Raw genomic sequence first — 6,101 nt, 5'->3', positions numbered from 1 at the left:
AAAGCTAGTGTGCTTCCAATTAAACCTGTTGGACTATAACCTGGTGTTGTGTGATTTTTAACTTTGTACACCCCAGTCCAACACCGGCATTTCCAAATCATGACTAATTTTCCTACTACAGGATGAGAATTACAGGATTGGCTGGCATTTATTACCAACCCCCTAATTGCTCTTGAGAAGGTAATGATAAGCTAACTTTTTGAACCACTGCTGCCCATGGGGTGTAGCTACATCTAAAATGTGTTAGGAAGCGAGTTCCAAGAATTTCACACAGTGTCAGTAAAGTAGTAGTGATATAGTTCCAAGCAGGATGAGGTTTTTATTGGAGGGGCACTTGCAGATGGTTGTGTTCCCATGCAACAACTAGTCTTGTCCTTCTAGGTGGTAGAGGTCATGCATTTGGAAGATGTTGTCAAAGGAATCTTGGTGAGTTGATCCATGCATCTTGTAGATGGTACACACAGATGGCACTATACTTTGTGAATTATTTATGTGGTAGATAGGATGCCAGTTCAGTGGACATGTTCATCTTGTCTGGTGTTAATCTTCTTGAGTGTTGTTGGCAAGTGCAGAGAAGGTCCTACAGCTTTCGTATTGAAGAATATAGGCTTTTCACAAAATCGCTGCCTGAGTTGTTACAATGCAGAAGGAAGCCATTTGGACCTTTGTGTCTGCACTGATTGACAGTGTCAATCTCCTGCTTTTTTCATGTAACTCTGGATATTGTTGCTATTTAATCATTGCTAAGCAATGTGCTTATGCATGCTTCAGTTCAAAATACTTCCACTACATTCTTGCTACTGAGTAGTCCAGTGAAGATTCACTGATTCCTAGGATTGCAGGACTGAAAAATGTGGAAAGACTGGATTGACTGAGCTTGTAGTCGCTGAAATTAAGAAAAATCAAGGGGGTTCTCACAGAAACATATAAATCCTAATGGGACTGGACAGGCTAGATGCGAGAGGTATGTTCCCACTGTTGGGAAAGTCCAGAACTAGGGGTCGCAGTCTGAGAATAAGGGTTAAGCCATTCAGGACTGAGATGAGAAAGAATTTTTTTCACTCAGAGAGTTGTGAACCTATGGAATTCTCTGTCACAGAAAGCACTTGTGGCCAGTTGATTAGATATATTCAAGAGGAGCTGGACATGGCCCTTGTGGCTTAAGGGATCGAGGGGTATGGAGAGAAAGCGGGAATGGGATGCTGAGATTGCATGATCAGCCATGATCCTATTGAATGGTGCTGCAGGCTCAAAGGGCTGAATGGCCTACTCCTGCACCTATTTTCTATGTTTCTATGCATTTCTGACCCTAACTACTCACCAAACGAAAACATTTTTTTCTAAACTCACGTTTGCCTTTTTTGGAAAAGACTTTAAAATTTTGCTCTTGGTTCTTGAACATTTTATGAGCTGTTTCTCCCAAACTACAGACCCCTCACGATTTTGAAAACTTCTATCAGAACTCCTCTTAATCTTCTGCTCCCCAAGGAAAACAGTCCCAACTTCTCTAACCTTCTTTCATACCTCAAGTGTCTTAATCTTGGAAGCATTTTCATAAACAGCAAAGAATGGATATAGTAAAGTGATGTTAAGGAATGAAAGAGTGCAAGTAGTATAGAAAAGTCCAATCAAAAAATGATCTTATTGGTAATTAACTTGTGATCTTCTGCAAATTTTGGACTATTGTAAAATCTCATGCTTTTTTTCTGGACCTGTTTCTCATACCTTGCTATTGGCATCACTCTGCCTAACAAATCAACTGCCTGAGCTAAACATCTCCCCAACAGGCATTTGCTTGGCTGCAATAGCTGAAGAGTACAAAGTATGGTGACAAGGTGAAATGTGACTGTTATAAAATGTAGGACCAGAACTAGGCCAATCAGCCCATCAAGTCTGCTCTGCCATTCAAGTGGATCATGGCTCGAGTCCTGCAGCGTTTGATGGAGCAGTCAGGCCACTGTTGACCTCTCATCATTAGCCCTCAGTAGCCATTCAACCTGCGGCTTGTAGTTGGATAGCTGTGTTGCCCTAACCATCAACCCAGTGGAAAATAGCTCAACATGGGTTGGAGCTCAAAACCAGTATTTCAGCCAACATTGCCCACTTACTTGCCCACATCAGGGCCTAAACATTCTCCCGATGAATACATTACTAGTTCATCTGTTTGTGACTTAGCTCCTGGAGAGGCATGACCGAGTGCAGCTTTAAAGTGGAACTCTGTCACAGCTGATTGTATTTTAGGCCCTCTAAATCTCATCTATCACACTCCACCCTCATCTCCTGTATATGACCAACATCAATTCTGTGCCTCTCTATCAACTTGATGCCAACTCATGCCTCGTGATTATGGCCCTCATGTCATCACATTACCCTTTCATACCTATTCCCTTTTATACAGTATGTAATAATGCAACAACAATGACGTGTGTGCGACTAGTTCGTTTTTAAAAAGGACCCATTCATAACTCTTTGAAAAGAAACTGGTTTCCTATATCCCTATGAAAATATTAACAAACAGCCCATTAAAGTATCAATTACAAAAGCTTTAAAGCAATTCACACTGTTAGCCTCAGGCAGCACAATATTCTGCAGCTGAGGCATCATCACTGGGTTCATGATTGGAATTGGGCTTTGGGACTCAGCAAAGATGCATCACAAGGTCACAGGTAGGAGCCTATGGCCCCAGTAAAAGGAGACTGAGAGACGAGCAGGGGATGGATAGGATCAGCTACCACCTGGATCTCAGTGCAGCTTTGGGTCACAGACTCAAAGCAGGGGGAAGTTATAACCCCATTTACTTCATATGAGATCCCAATTGGAGTCACAATCCACAGTTTAGGAACAGCTGTCCTGAGTTCTGGAATTCCATCCCTAAACCTATCCTTCTCCATACATCTTTTGCCTTCTTTAAACCATCTCTTTGACCAAACCTTTTGATCACTCACCTTGATAACATTTATGTGAATGTGTCAATTTTTATTTTGTGATGCTCTTCTGAGGCACAAGGTGTATTATTATATTAGAATGGCTCTATAAATGTAAGTTATTATTGCAGAAGCACCACAATTGTCACAATGGTTATTACAATATTGCCCCCACTGTTATCTTAAAGATTGTTAATATTATTGCAGTTATTGCAAGATACATTAATGTCACTGTAATAGCTATCACTTTTATTGTAACATTGTATCAATTAGCTATTAGTGCATTGACCTGCATTTATATAGCTCCTTAATGATATAAATCACATGAGCGTCATGAGGAAATGTCAGGTCAGGATGATTAAAATTTTGGTAAAAGAGATGGATTTAAAAACAAATCTCTTCGAGGAGGGAGAGAGGTAGAGAGGCCGAGAAATGGATGTAAGGAATTCAAGAGCTTCAGCCCCAAGCAGAGTAGGTCACCAGAAATCACAGCTATAGTGAGGTAAAGTAGGAAAAGCAGAAGCAACTTGAAATCCATAAAGTTGCAAAGCCAAAATTAAAGCAAAAATAGGGGCAATTTCAATCAATCTTAAGAGTGGAAGATCAAACTTATTCCAGGAGATCAGCAGAATTCATTTCAATTCTTAAGATTAAAACCCCTGAAGACACTGAGAAACCTGGTCAGTGAGTAGGACAGACATTAACAGTCATTGACAGTGCTATGGAACAAGGACACCTCACAGGTACAAACAATGCTCAGTTATTAAACAAGGATGTTTTATCTGTAAAACAGCATTTCGCTTTCAGAACATGTGCCAAAGTCAGACACATTCACAGAACAAGAATTTGTCTAACAACCACAACGTGCTTTTAAGGAGATAGAAAATTAAATACTTTCCTAATGGGAAAAGCTGATCCAGACCTGACCTTTTGCCAAAGAGATATTTAAGTCAATGGACATTTTATTAATTTTAAGCTTGATATAAGAGCAAGTATAATATATTACCTGATCGTGTACCATGAGTTCATGTAAGCCGCAAATAAAACCAATTGCCAAGGGCAGCTGTGGACTGCCAGTGTTTCACTGGATGAACAATAGGCCGTTGAAGATGATGTCTGCATCAAGAGGCAGGTCCCGGCAGTGGTCAGCACTTCTGCCTGTGGCGAATGGGAAATTATGAAATTACAGATCTCATGGGCCTTGGTGTATAGGTATTGAGGAAATTTGGGAAGGTAGTGCTGGAAGGTAGCTTGCTAAGGCTCATAGAGTGAAATCTTCCATGAAACTTGCCAAAATTGAATATAACTACAGACAGCCATTTTTTGTGAAAATTCATTCCTATATCTAACAATTCAATTTGTACATAGTTGCTATCAAGCAATAAATTATCAATTGTTTAAGAGGAGAGCATCTTTGCATTAGACTGGCAAGTTTCTTTTATTTCTCTTTACCACTCTTGACCAAGCATATCCTGTGGACTCCTCAAAGGAAAGAGTCCATATTACAGAGGAGGAGGTGCTGTATGTCTTAAAATGCATAAAGATTGATAAATCCCCAGAACCTGATCAGGTGCACCCTCGAACTTGGTGGGAAGCAAGGGAAGTGATTGCTGGGCCCCTTGCTGAAATATTTGTATCATCAATGGTCACAGGTGAGATGCTGGAAGACTGGACATTGGCTAACGTGGTGCCACTATTTAAGAAAGGGAGTAAGGAAAAGCCAGGAACTATAGACCAGTGAGCCTAACATCAGTGGTGGGGAAGTTGTTGGAGGGAATCTTGAGAGACAGGATTTACATATATTTGGAAAGACAAGGACTGATTAGGGATACTCAACATGGCTTTGAGTGTGGGAAATCATGTCTCACAAACTTGATTGAGAATTTTGAAGAAGTAACAAAGACGATTGATGAGGGCAGAGTGGTGGATATGATCTACATGGACTTTAGTAAGACATTTGACAAGGTTCCTCATGGTGGACTGGTTAGCAAGGTTAGATCTCATGGAATACAGGGAGAACAAACCATTTGGATACAGATCTGGCTCAAAGGTAGAAGACAGAGGATGGTGGTGGAGGATGGCCTTTCAGACTAGAGGCCTGTGACCAGTGGTGTGCCACAAGGATTGGTGCTGGATTCACTACTTTTCATCATTTATGTGAATGATTTGGATATGAACATAGGATGTATAGTTAGTAAGTTTGTAGATGACTCCAAAATTGGTGGTGTAGTGGACAGCAAAGAATGTTACTTCAGAGTACAATAGGATCTTGATCAGATGGGCCAATGGGCTGAAGAGTGGCAGATAAATGTGAGATGTTGTATTTTGGAAAGGCATACGAGGACAGGACTTATACACTTAATGGTAAGGTCCTGGGGAATGTTGCTGAACAAAGAGACCTTGGAGTGCAGGTTATAGTTCCTTTAAAGTAGAGTTCTTAGGTAAGTAGGATAGTGAAGAAGGCATTTGATATGGTTTTCTTTATTGGTTAAGGTTATAGTTCCTTTAAAGTAGAGTTCTTAGGTAAGTAGGATAGTGAAGAAGGCATTTGGTATGGTTTTCTTTATTGGTTAGAGTATTGAGTACAGGAGTTGTGACGTCATGTTGCGGCTGTACAAGATGTTGGTTAGACCACTTTTGGAATGTTGTGTGCAGTTCTGGTCACCCTCCTTTTGGCAGGATGTTGTGAAACTAGAAAGAGTTCAGATTAGATTGACAAGGATGTTGCCCAGGTTAGAGGATTTGAACTATAGGGAGAGGCTGGATAGTCTGGGGCTGTTTTCCCTGGAGCGTCGGAGGTTTGAGGGGTGACCTTATCAAGGTTTATAATATCATAAGAGGCATGGATAGAGTAAATAGACAAGGTCTTTTTCCCTCGGGTGGGGGAGTCCAGAACTAGAGGACATAGGTTTACAGTGGAATGGGGAAAAGTTTAAAAGGAACCAGAGGGGCAATATTTTCAAGTAGAGGATGGTGTGTGTATGGAATGAGCTGCCAGAGGAAGTGATGGAGGCTGGTACAATTACAACATTTAAGAGGCAACTGGATGGGTATATGAATAGGAATTTTTAGAGGGATATGGGTCAAGTGTTGGCAAATGGGACGAGATTAGGTTAGGATATCTGGTCAGCATGGACAAATTGGACCGAAGGGTTTGTTTCCCTGCTGTACATCTCT

The sequence above is a fragment of the Chiloscyllium plagiosum genome, chromosome 30 (genome assembly GCF_004010195.1).
Source record: "Chiloscyllium plagiosum isolate BGI_BamShark_2017 chromosome 30, ASM401019v2, whole genome shotgun sequence".
Taxonomy (NCBI): Eukaryota; Metazoa; Chordata; class Chondrichthyes; order Orectolobiformes; family Hemiscylliidae; genus Chiloscyllium; species Chiloscyllium plagiosum.
The sequence above is the reverse complement of the archived record's forward strand: the minus strand, read 5'-3'. Positions refer to the sequence as shown.